A 12,545-nucleotide genomic window follows, 5' to 3' on the forward strand; every position below is an offset into this window, starting at 1 on the left:
TCCTACATTTCGATTACAAAGAGGACTGCTTCAGGATAATTATTTAGAATACACTTTTAACTTTTTTCCCACGTCGGCTGGATGTCACATACTTTTGACTCTTTTGCAAAGGAGAAAACCCCTTTTTACTCCCTTGAAATAGCATTTACACTCAACGTTCAAAAATAGGGAGTAAAATGCTCCCACCTCAAAAAACATATCTGGAGCACTGAGAATCCTTATTTTTACTACAATATGTACTTTAATTGATCATTCGAAAAGAAAACATTGTACAATTTTTAAAAGAGCCTGCTTACTCTCTGATTAAATAATGCCTTTTTAATAGGTGTTTTTGCAAAAAACATAACTACCTACCACAAAAATATCTGTTTTTTTCATCTGGTTGTGCAACTGTCAGCAATTGCTTGGGGGGCTCCTGCAAATACGTGCTTGACTACACGACTCCTGCCTGCATAAAAAGAGACAGAGGCATAGAGTGAGACAGAGGGACAGAGACCGGGAGAGGGAGAACAAGAGAGGGGGGGGCAGAGATAGCGTTGTATCATCATATGGCATGCCGGGTACAACTCGTAAGCTGTATAATCTTCCCTAAATGTGAGCAATGATAGTTTATGTATCAGGTACTCAAGCCGGTGATACAAAAAGGACATTCCAGATTTCAAGTGCATGGGTCCCTGCCTGTGGCACAGCCATCATCACCCGCCTGAGGCCTGCGTACAGCATCATGACTGGTGATCCAAATCTTGTTCTAAGACCCCCTTAAATGTGATCACCACACACACTGCTGAAGAGCCTAGAGGCAATTGAGGTTTACAGAGTGGTCCATAGAATCCAAATGAACTGGATCATAGGTGGCCGGGTAAGATGCAACCAGCAGTAGGGTACCGAAAAGTGCCATTTTGGTCTTGAAACCATTTAAAACTGGTCCCATTATGAAATGATCGAGGTCACCAAAATGATGCTGTAACAAGTCAATGAGTTGTCACTCAAGGTTCTTGTTACTTGTTCAATGATCCAAAGTTAAGGCGGCCATTCTTCAAAATTCACTTGATCCAATGTACGATCCTTGGCGAGAGTTGTGTAATGCATCGTGTTCCTTTAAATCACTGGACACTGAAGACACGGCAAAAGATAAGACTTGTGTTGCAATTATATGGGACGCGTCAAATAAGCCCTGTGGTGACATTTGCTGAATCTGCGTTACAGGCTCACAGGTTGCATATGAGCTCGAGTTGTTATCATGTAGGCCGGGGTGAGATAATGGTATTCCACAGCAGGAATGTGATTTAGTGGTGTCGATGGCTGCAAGTATATCTGACAGTGATGCACACTTTTTTTTGCATTATACACACGTTTGCGGGCAAGATATCTGAACCCTGGATAGCAGAATGCCGTTAAGACGAGCAGAAGACCGGTTAGTCCTGTTATCCAGTGTTAATGGTCTTTTCTTCGGTAACTAGTGAAAATGTTGCCAGCAAATAAGTCGTGGTGATAACACCTCTGCAGTGGAAACGTTGCCAAGCAAAATGTAGTAAACAAAATGCAGCTTAAAAGTAGCCAAAAATGTAGTACTGCATTGGTTATAATTAGGCTAAGAATTAGGGTCAGGGTGCTTGCTGCAAAGTTGGTGATGCTGGGGTTTCAGTAATCGCTAGGGTAGATTAAATGTCATAGTAAGTGCTAAGGTAGGGGTTATGATAGGGCTAGGGCTCACAGAGTAATGGTTTGGGTAAGTGATAAAGAAAGGGTTAAGGAAGTTGGGGAGGGCCGGCCATGTTTGTGTACGGTAGAGGTTAGGATAAACCTAGTGGTTGGAGCAAAGGAAGCATTAGGGTAAGTATTAGAGTTGCAGTTAGGCTAAGGCTAAGGTTATGATTATGGCATGGGTTTTGGTTGGGGCAAGGGCTATTCTTTGTTGAAAGCTGGTGATGGGGTTGGAGTTAGGTTCACTGTTTTTTTTATATTGATTTTTGTATTGACTAAATGCAAATACAATTCTATAGTGTGATGAAGGGTTAGTGTTCTATAAGAGCTCAGGGTGGCAATTAGAGTTAGCAGAAGGTATAAGAACAGAATTAGGGTGATTGTGGAGGTTCTATTAAAGGTTTGGGTCATGTTTAAGGTTACAGCCTTGCAGTTGTGTGTATTTAAAAATAGCTCTGTTGGCAACCTTATTACTGGCCACATTTTTACACTTTGCATTGATTGTATTGAATGACTACAATTTTGAAAACAACTTTTTGCTGACATTTTCACTTGGCTACTTTTTCCTGGGGCCATTTTCACATATTGAATTCCCATTGGTGCCAGAAAATATAGATTTTACTGTATTAATTGCTAAACTTTGGTATGTTGAAATATTTTCTTTTCTATTTGTATTTTCTTGTTTTGTGAATGTTGCAATACAAAACAATTGATTTGAAAAGTCTTGCAGGTCTCAGGATTCCTCCTGGTTGTGCAGGACATGACATAGGGCCATGGGTTATTGCTTTGCTTCTTATATTAATTCCACCTGCTGCTTCGCGGCATTGCTTTTTGCAGTCCGGCAGTGGTCCGCATATTGTTTGCTTTCGACTGAACACCAAAACTCTCCAAAGATACCCACCATGCCACACCCGGTTGGTGCACATGCTCCTTCCATGTGTTACACCCCATGTGCCTCAGGCCTGATCATCCGGCTGCATGTATGTATCTAGAGGGTCATGATTGTGCTCACTTCCGGGCTGTATTCACATCCCGTGCTGTCCATCGCGGCTCGCGCGTCTTGAGAGGGCAGAGTCAGCGAAGGCACGGACATCTACACTCAGCAGCACATGGATGTGTGAGAGACACCTGATAACTGCTGCATGCAAGTAAAAGATCTCTGAAGTCTTCAGTCAATGCACCCAATCACCCCCGGACTCTTTCCAGCAAACTCTTTGCCCCTTATTAACGGTCGCGCTGCATGTCCGTATGCTTCCACCGATCTCTCCCCCGTGCTCTGCCCCGTGCCTTTGTTCACCCGACTTGCTACTTAAATTTCAGCACATCTGTACACGGCGCAAAGCTGATTGTTTTTTCTCTGAGGTAGAGGTCCAATCGAGGCCCAATCGAGGCCCTTGTTTTGATGAATGGACGTGCGAGACAGCTCCGCCCCTTTTCTGTTTCCTTTCCACAGACAAGGTTGAATAAGGTTGCAGCCTCGGATCCAGACACAGCAGGAACCCAAGGCTAGGTATGGCGTAGGAAAGCAGGCTGTCGGATTGTGTCAGCCTCTCTCTTGTGATTGATTGAAACAGTTTTGTTTTGCCTTCAGCAAATGAAGCATGGAGACAAGTAGTCCTCTGTCATTTTCTGATTTTTTTGCTGCATGCCCCTGCTTCCGAGGACTGAAGGCCTGTTAATGAAGAAGGCTAATCAACACCAGTCACTAGAACAGCCAAAATAAACTTGTTCATTCAATAGAAACATGTTTCCAGCAGCAATTCCTTTTCCAGGTTGTGTTATTGTGAATTTTGAAGTGAGAGCTGGAGAATGGATCCTTGTCATTTTTTTTTTAGGCAGGGCAAATGCCAGCAAACTGTTTACTTGATCAAAGTGCTGTTTTTATTTTGCTTTCCTGGGGTAAAACCCCACGTGTCCCCCTTTTTTGTTTCCCTTGCTCCTTTATTGTTTTTTCATTGTGTACAATAATATATTTTTTAAAAACAACACTTTAAAGACATTCACACCCCGATTCATGGAACAGTGCAAAGTGTCATTTTGCGGCGCAAAGTGATTTTGCAAAGCAAAAAGATACTTTGCACAGTTCCATGAATCAGGGTGTGTGTCGGTAGTGCAAAGTCTCTATGCACCTTGCAAAAATTGCATGAAGCGGGCCTCAGGTGTCAGGTTAGCATAGATGGAAAGGGGAATTTGGGAGACAGTAAACTGGACCCGCTTGTGACTGGCAGGACTCTGCTAAGCATTTCAGACCCTCAATCACAAGGTTTATTTAAACAAGCTTGAGGCGCGATGGTCTTTGTGAGAGCCAGGGCCGGCCTTAATAGCAGCAGCGCCCTGGGCGAATTGGCACCCCACTTGTACCCTGCGTGCCCCTTGTTAACAGGGGGCAGGGTCGAAGGGGGCAGGGCCAGGATGGGCCACTCTTTTTTTTTTAAACCTCCTTGCTCCGGCGAGGACGTTAAATAGGGCGCGTTGGCACCCCATTGTCATTGAATGAGCCCGCCGCTGTGGGTGCATTCAATGACAATGCAGCGCCTGCCATGCCTTCTGCCACCACGCCAGCTCGGGGGAGCCCTTGAAAGACTCCCCCGAGCTGGCGTGGTGTGAGGCTAATGGCGCCTTTTCTTATGAAAAGTTCCGGCGGCGGAGAAGCGTATTTAGAAGCACCCGCCGCCGCGGGTGCATTTTACAGCAAAAGGCTGCCTGCCGCGCCATCCCCCACAACGCCAGCTCGGGGGAGCCCTTGAAAGACTCCCCCGAGCTGGCGTGGTGGGGGCTAATGGTGCCCTGAGCCAAAAAACCCTCGTCGAGAAAGTGTTCCCCAAAGCACTGAAGCTGAAATTCTAAGGCAGAGCAAGTGACACGGGCAAACATCCCCAAAACATCCTGGTCAAGAGAGTGTTCCCCATGGCAGGGACACTGAAATTCTGAGGTAGAGTATGTGACGCGGACAAGCATCCCCAAAACATCCTGGTCTCAAGAATGTTCCCCAAGGCAGTGACACTGAAATTCTGAGACAGAACAAGTGACGCGGACAAGCATCCCCAAATCATCCTGGTCTAGTGAGTGTTCCCCAAGGCACTGACACTGGAATTCTAAGGCAGAATAAGTGATGCAACAAGCATCCCCAAAACATCCTGGTCGAGAGAATGTTCCCCAAGGCAGGGAAACTGAAATTCTGAGGCATAGCAAGTGATACGGGCAAGCATCCCCAAAACATCCTGGTTGAGAGAGTGTTCCCCAAGGCAGGGACACTCAAATTCTGAGGCAGAACAAGTGACACAGAAAAAACGTTTCAATTTTGAGCCATGCAGATTACTAGATGGAGCAAAGGTCCTTTGCTATTGAGAAGCGCACTAAAGATCCAGGTCTTGATCCGTGATGTTGGACCCCAGATATTCTTCTAGAGCACTGTTGCAGACGTTTGCACCAGTGCATGCAAATCGTTCAACCTTCCAGCCCTCCCTTTGAATCAATACTCAATTGGGCAAAATCTATGGTTTATGAAAAGGGGATTTTCCCAGTATATGCCCAGGCATGATTTCACACATATGCTCTACAAAAATGGTGCTTCACTCAATGTTCACACATTAGCCCATTTCCATGAAGGAGATGCCTGGGCACTCATGCAGAGGCCCATTGTACATCTCTAAGTGGTGACCTAGCCTGTGCTTGCCTTCTTGGCCACTGAAATGCATGCAAAGTTCAGGAGCACAATCTAAGTGCTTCTAGGTTCAGTGTGGCGGCTGGACTGGTTTTGATTGGGCTTTAAGGGAGTGGGGACCTTTTACGGCCAGCCAAGCTTGGGCATTTGGAGAGATCCTCCTCTCCTGTGGATTCCAGTGCGCCCACTATGGGCATGCATGGGATTTCCACTTCCCTAGTATCCTAGGCCTTCTCAACACTAAATGATGCATCAAGAATGGCTTTCATCTCTATCACACCTGCTTCTATCGCTCCAATGGGGTCCAGAGCACACTGAAATCATCAAGAGCTATCTTTTGGAAATCTCGCCCATCGGGTGAAATTGTTTTAGCGTGCTGCCTGGGCTTCTGATGTCATCCATTCTTTTCGAAGTAGAAATCTCCCTGACCAAAACAATTGAGCTCAACTTTCTCATATTCAGAAGCAATATGTATTAAAACACCCCTCTCATCCATGGTCTCACCCACAAAGAGGAAACAGAACTTCATGCTAGATTTCTTTGCACCGTAGGTGAATGTGGTTGGCTAAAACATGTCCTTTCAGCAATGTCACCCCTGAGTGGTGCTCCTGCGAGGGCTGGACTGGCGTACAGGGAACTCTGGAGATTTCCCGGTCGGTTCTTCACCCTGTGCCTCTTTTATGTGGTAACCTATTTTATTTCCACATTTTCTCATAGGAAAAAGGGTTGGCCTTGCTCAAAGTGTGTAATATGGGACCACATTTGAAAATTATTTCCAGGGTCTCTTTTGGTTCCCAGTCCACCCCTGGCTCCTGCACCTCTGCATGCAGTGGAGGTGTCCTACATCTCTAGAGGCACAGGCCTTTTTAAGGAAGCCATTGCGGCCATTCTGCACTCTCGAGTCATACCTCCACGAGTACCCCCTTAAACTTGACACAGGCAGAATCGCAAGGGACATCAACATTGACTTCACTTAGAAGCAGACAGTTTTTTCTGAAATCACATTTATTATTAAAACATTCTTACCCCATAGGCCTCTGTGCGCACATGTAACAAAAAACAGTACATACAATACATGACAATGAGAAGCCAGAGTCAGAGGGGTGTGAGAACATAATTTATCCATGAAGGGTAATCTAGTCTTTGGAATTAAAGAGAAAGGTCTTAGTGGCCCTTTTAAAATTAGGGAGGATTGAGATATTTCTCAGGTGAGGCACAATAGAATTCCAGAAGACCAGGTGCGCAGATGTCAAAACTGGTGCCCCCAAAGTTCTTTGACTTATTTAATTATTTAAATATTTATAATGCGTCACATGCCCATGGGCCTCAGAGCGCACATAAAGAAACAAACAGGACAGACAGGGGGTCAGTAGCCAGGGAGTGTAGGAGGGGCAGATCCGTACTTAACCTTGTATCTGGATGTGTGTTTGTTTGTTTGTTTGTTTGTTTGTTTATTCATTTGTTTTGCGCGCCAGACTCGTGAGTAAAAGGGCGCAGCCGTATGAAAATGCAAAGCTTACAAGAAAATTACTTGCGATTGCTTGCGAGAAATACACCAGATACAATAATTACATGCTTACAGAATTTACAAAAATGTACAAATAAGAGCGACAACTAAAAAGGCCTATGTAGTTACAGAGATAAACAGTAAACAATGTACAGAAATACAGGTTACGAAAGTGATACCCTCAGTATATCATGATAGGAAGACTAGATTACACGTGGTCTATAGGTATTAACACAATATTACAATACTGATGCAGTGTGAGTAGATCTTTCAGTTGCGGAAAAGTCTGAGACGGGTACTAGGAGACTAGGGGTCTGTAGTAATTATATGTTTTATTACCTTTTTCCTGAAGTGAAGATAGGGTTGGTCGGCTCTCAGACCTTGTGGCAGTGAGTTCCAGAATTTAGCTGCCTTTACAGGGAAGCTATTACCACCAATAGTGGTGAGCTTGTATTTAGGTATGGTCAGACAGTTAACATTCCCAAATCTGGTAGGTCTGTGAGAGATTCTTTTCTGGATTTTATCTGTAAGGTAGCTGGGGGCCGCATTGTTGAGGGCTTTGTGACTCAAAGAAAGCGTTTTTAGTTGTATTTTATTAGCCGTGGATAACCATTTATGATGGAGCCTAAGGGCGGAGAAATGAGTTTTTTTATTAATGCCTAAGGCTGCTCTTAGGGCATTATTCTGTAGTGTTTGGAGCTTTTGGATAGTAGATTTATTCGCACCACTATATAGGGCATTACAATAGTCGATTCTGGAGAGTAATAGGACTCTGGCCAGGATCAGGCAGCAGTCATCAGAGAGGAATGGCTTACCAGCTCTGAGTAGCTTGCAGGTGTAAGCCGTGGAGGAGGTGAGGGATTTTACCTGTTTATCAAAGGACAATGTGGAGTCCAAATAGAATCCAAGGGTTTTTACCTCCTTGGAGACTTTGGTGGTGTTCCCATCAATGTTAAATGAGGAGAATTCAAGGCCTAATTTTTTAATGTTAGCCTGTGAGCCCAAGATTATCAGCTCGGGTTTATCATCATTCAAGCATAGGCCATGAGTGGCCATCCATGCTTGGATGATAAGATATACTTTGTTCACCAACCCCGTGTCCTTACTGTTATCCCCAGAAAGCGGGAAGAGAATCTGAGTGTCATCTGCGTAGTTGGTGTAGATAACACCCAGATGGACCAGATCCTCAAACGTTGTAGTTTGTTAAATCCTAGGAAACGGAGTAGACATGTGCGCCGGGCCTTCTGTAGCCTCTGCATCAGATAGACAGAGGCAATAGACCCCTGGCCGAACTAAAACTACAAAATTCTGGTGTGGAACAGTTTTTTTGGTCAAAGTGTGCCACTTTTTTGGCCAGTGCGGGCCAGTTTGATGAGTTACTTCACTATGCGACTAGCAATTTTGACAGATTTGGGTTGTTTTACCAAAGAACAAACAATCGCGGTGGAATTGACCATAGTCGATTCCACTGCAAATCAGTTTTTACTTCGGCAAAAGAAAACAAATTTGGCCATAGAGCAAGCACCCCTTAATACCTTTTTGCTGGCTGCCACCACTTCTCCTGTATCCATGTCGCGTCAATTCCATACCCTCTAACACTCTCGTACCTCCAAAACCCATAATACCGAACATAGTGATCGGGGGACACCCCCGCAAGCCCTGCTCCTCATATTCTGTATTTTTGGCCTTCGATTTCTTTGTACAGGCCGAATTCGCCCAATTGGTCCATACGACCATTTGTATTCAAACAATTTGGATTTTTACGTTTTTGCCAGTGTTGCTGAATAAATAGTGTTTAAAATGCACAATTTGCATCACATTTTATCAAAAAACTCCCCCTTGGGTAGGATTAAAAAAAACAGTCTGTCACAAAAGAAATGAAGCACCAATTGCAACTGTGGGCTACTTTTTCATTGGTGCACGAGACAATTTTATGGCCCAGTCCGAACTCGGATAGACAGGCGCTTTCCCTGTAAGGCATTTGTATGTTAAAGATAATATTTTAAGGGAAATGCAGTGGTGGACAGGCAGCCAGTGCAAGCATCTCCTGGCCTGGATAACGTGATCTGTTCTGACCAAGCCACACGCAGCTCTCAGTGCTCCATTTTTAGCCACCTGTAGTGTTTTTATAATACTTTTAGAAAGGCCTGAGAGAAGCTGTATACAATCACGGGCACCTGCACTTTATTTCTGAAGTGCTTCACACAGTTTAGAAGCTAGCACAACGATATTTCAGACACATCTTCTGCACAGGTGAGAGGCAAAAGCGTGATTTTTGCTCATGGGACCTTACCATTTGGGTTACACAGAATGGAGGAAAGGTGCTGGAGTAGGGAGCTGCAAAACAGAAGCTTTCCTCGCCCCTCCCCCATGCATGCAGGTGGGCTTGCAAGGCTTGGGCATTATTCCAAGGCTTTCTTCATGCCACCCAGACCAAGCGATGCCTCACTCTACAGAGGGCAGTCTTCATGCATTCATCAGACCCCAAGTACAGATCAGGGGACAACATGCCTGGAGTTTAATTGCCCAGTTAGTGTCGCCTTTCACTTCCATTTCATGCTCAGTAAAGCAGGAATAACAGCACTTTTCACCGGCTTTGGTTGCCACTGAAAACCCATTGTCTTCTCATTCGGCTTGGCCATGTTTTATTGCTGACAAGCATTCAGGTCTGCGGTCGTGGAAGACATTGTGTTGCTTGGTGATAAGCCTGCGTCATTGTTGCCTTACCACAGATGTCTGCTTTATTGCTGGCCTGGGCAGCTCGGAGAGCAGAGCTGAGCCACCTTTGCTGAACATTTCTTCCCACTGCGCATGCTCACTCCTGGCACCACCCCCCTGTAGCTTCTGTGCATGACAAGGGTTCAATGGCTGCAATGAGAAAGAAAATAATCAGGCCTTCTGCAGCATACGGCTGAAGTGGCCCAAGTCTGCATGCTGCCAGTTATGTTGCAAAGTAGGGGAGAGAAAAATTCACTTCACCCCACAAGTAGGCACCAGAGGAAAATGTCATATCACGGCCACAACCATTGTCAAAGACAACAGAGGAGACACTGCTAAAGAGTGCATCTGCAGCACTGCAGGCCTGCTCCCGGGTGCCAGGCATTAAAAGTGAGGAAGCCGCCTGACAGCGGAAGGAGCATGGGTATCAAGATGAGCAGTGTGTCCCTCCACACCTTTGTCCCACCCGCCTCCCAGTCCCGGTGACCCCCAGCCACATCCACGAATCTAGAACAAAACCCGTGACTCCCGCTTTTCCTAAAGCCTCACATCAAAGCAAAATGAATGGCAGTGTTAAAGCACCACCTATCAGCCAAAACTAATGCTGGCACTAAAATGATGATCATTGCGAAGCCTATGAGCAACAGAGTGCTTTATAAGTCATAGGGGAGAGCACACGGTGAGGGAAGCAGAGATGCAAAGGAGCGGGGAGCCAACAACAGAGAAGAGGAAGGGCGGGCCTTTTGGCAGGAAGTGATCTACAAGCAACCAGGGCAGGAAACAGTGGGGAGCGGATTAGCCATCCCCAATGTCACCATTGAGCCAAAACTATCTAAGTGCACTTGCAGCGTTGTTCCGCCTCCACAAGGAGATTATCCTCTCTTCAAACCCACATTCCTATTTGTTTGCCCCACTGCGTGACACTAAAGCCCTGCCTCTGGGACAGAATTCAAAAGAAGCACCTCTTTCGTTTAGTAGCAACACAAATTGTGTGAAACCTTTTTTGGTACAATTATTTCTGGGGACGTTCATCATTCACATATGCAACTGACTGTGTCTTCCCAGTGACACAATTATTCCTAATTGTTATGTTCTGCCAACAGGCTTGGTGTTTTAAATATGTATTAATAATTTTAACAGCCATGTTGGAGTAATGGGTGGATTCATCATCCCATTAAGTAGCAACATACATTTGGATTTTCTCAGCGTTCTAAGTGGTAAAAAAAGAACTGGTTGGAATGCCAGCCTGGGCTGCGAGGAGATGGCTAGGGGTTGGGTGAGGACCTAGGTTAGCAATGTTCAAATGGTCATTTTTTTTGTTTGGGCTACCCATAAGCTGAAACTATTGCATTGTGTTGTGCAAAGTGGTGTGACAAAGTGGTTATCCCGTGGACCTGGTGATGTAAGTGACTCCGATCAAGCAATCCCACTAAGTCAGTGACTTGTCTGGGATGCCCAAGGGAAGCCCTTATTTATGTATTTTTATGGCAAGTTATAATCTGGATGATGAACCCTTGTATAACACCCCTCTCTTAGAATCCCCCTTGACCCCACTGAGCCAAGAAGTAGGCTTGTTTTGCACATTTAAAAGGTTTATTTGAAAATTTAAACAATATATATATATATATATATATATATATATATCACACTTCTATAAATAAATTGATAATGGATAGTACACTTGTGAATATGAGCAGTAATCAGCAAGAGGTAATCCTACAGTAGCACAGTTCTTGGTTACTTATGAATAGGAACAGAAGAATAAGGTGGGAAAGAATGCTTTATATGGTTCAAGGAAACGCAATGAAATGGAAGGAGAGCACACAGTCTTCAAGAATCCCAACAAAATGCAATACGAAATGCAGTTCCCCCCCAGCAAGCTTAGAGGAAAACAGGTAGAAGTTTGAAACACAGGCCCAAAATGCTTTGAATGTGATGACAATGAAGTGAGAAATGTGCTACAAATGCTTTTAATTCCCTCTAGAGGTTCAGGGTGGGTGATATCTAGTTTATATTAGTTCAGGCTCACTTTAGCAATGCTCTATGAGTAACCAGCAGGTTAAAACGAATTTTAGCAAAGGAAAGCAGAAGCTGCTGATTTTTACACGTGGCTGAAATTGTGCAAAATGTCAAATCACGGCAAATTTAATCACGTGCGTCGAGCGTAATTACGGAGGCCCTGTAAGGAGTAGCAAGTCGGTTCTAGGTTCATTGGAAAGCCTAGAATCTTAGCTTTAAGATAGAAGTTAACCTTTGCTCCTAGCACAAACGGACCCGGAGGTATGGATGATTTTGTGAAGGTAGTTTTTTCGGATTTGAAATTTAAAAGTTCAAAATGACAGGTGACAGTTTTCAGTTTTAAAAAGGACAGAATGACACACACGATTCCTATGAGGTAGTTCTAAATAGGTAAAACTAGTTTGGATTAGATTATTTTAAACTAAGAGATTGGTTTTGGCACAGTGAGTACTCACACTATATTTTTGAAATAAGCCGTCAAGGTCTGGTCAGGTTGGACGGGACTTCCGGCGGGTGGTTCTGAAGTCCTGGCTGTCTGGGTCAGCTCTGCTCTCTGGGTCTGTCAAGCACCGGTTCTGCTCACAACGGTCTGGTTTGTGGTTCTCTCTGGTTCCGGATACAGCACTGCTTTCTGGATACTGCTACAGATTCTTGCAAAAGTTCTTGGAAAAAAATTCAAACAGCTCACCCGGCTGTTGAATAGTTTGGTTGGTTTTGAGGCCTGCTGAAGAGGATTCAGCTTGTGGATTCAGGCCTCTCTGCTACAAATTCTGGAGTTAATTTCTGCTACAGGTTCTGGAGATTGATGGATTTGAAGTCTGGATCTGTGGATGTGAAGTCTGAAGTCTCCCGGCAAAGCGTCCCGCAAGAAAGTGGAAAGTTAATGTCCCTACCTGTCCTGCACTGTCTGCTTTTATATGTTTAGAAAGTGGG

Source organism: Ambystoma mexicanum, chromosome 4p, assembly GCF_040938575.1.
Source record: "Ambystoma mexicanum isolate Mex_15411 chromosome 4p, UKY_AmexF1_1, whole genome shotgun sequence".
NCBI classification, from domain to species: Eukaryota; Metazoa; Chordata; class Amphibia; order Caudata; family Ambystomatidae; genus Ambystoma; species Ambystoma mexicanum.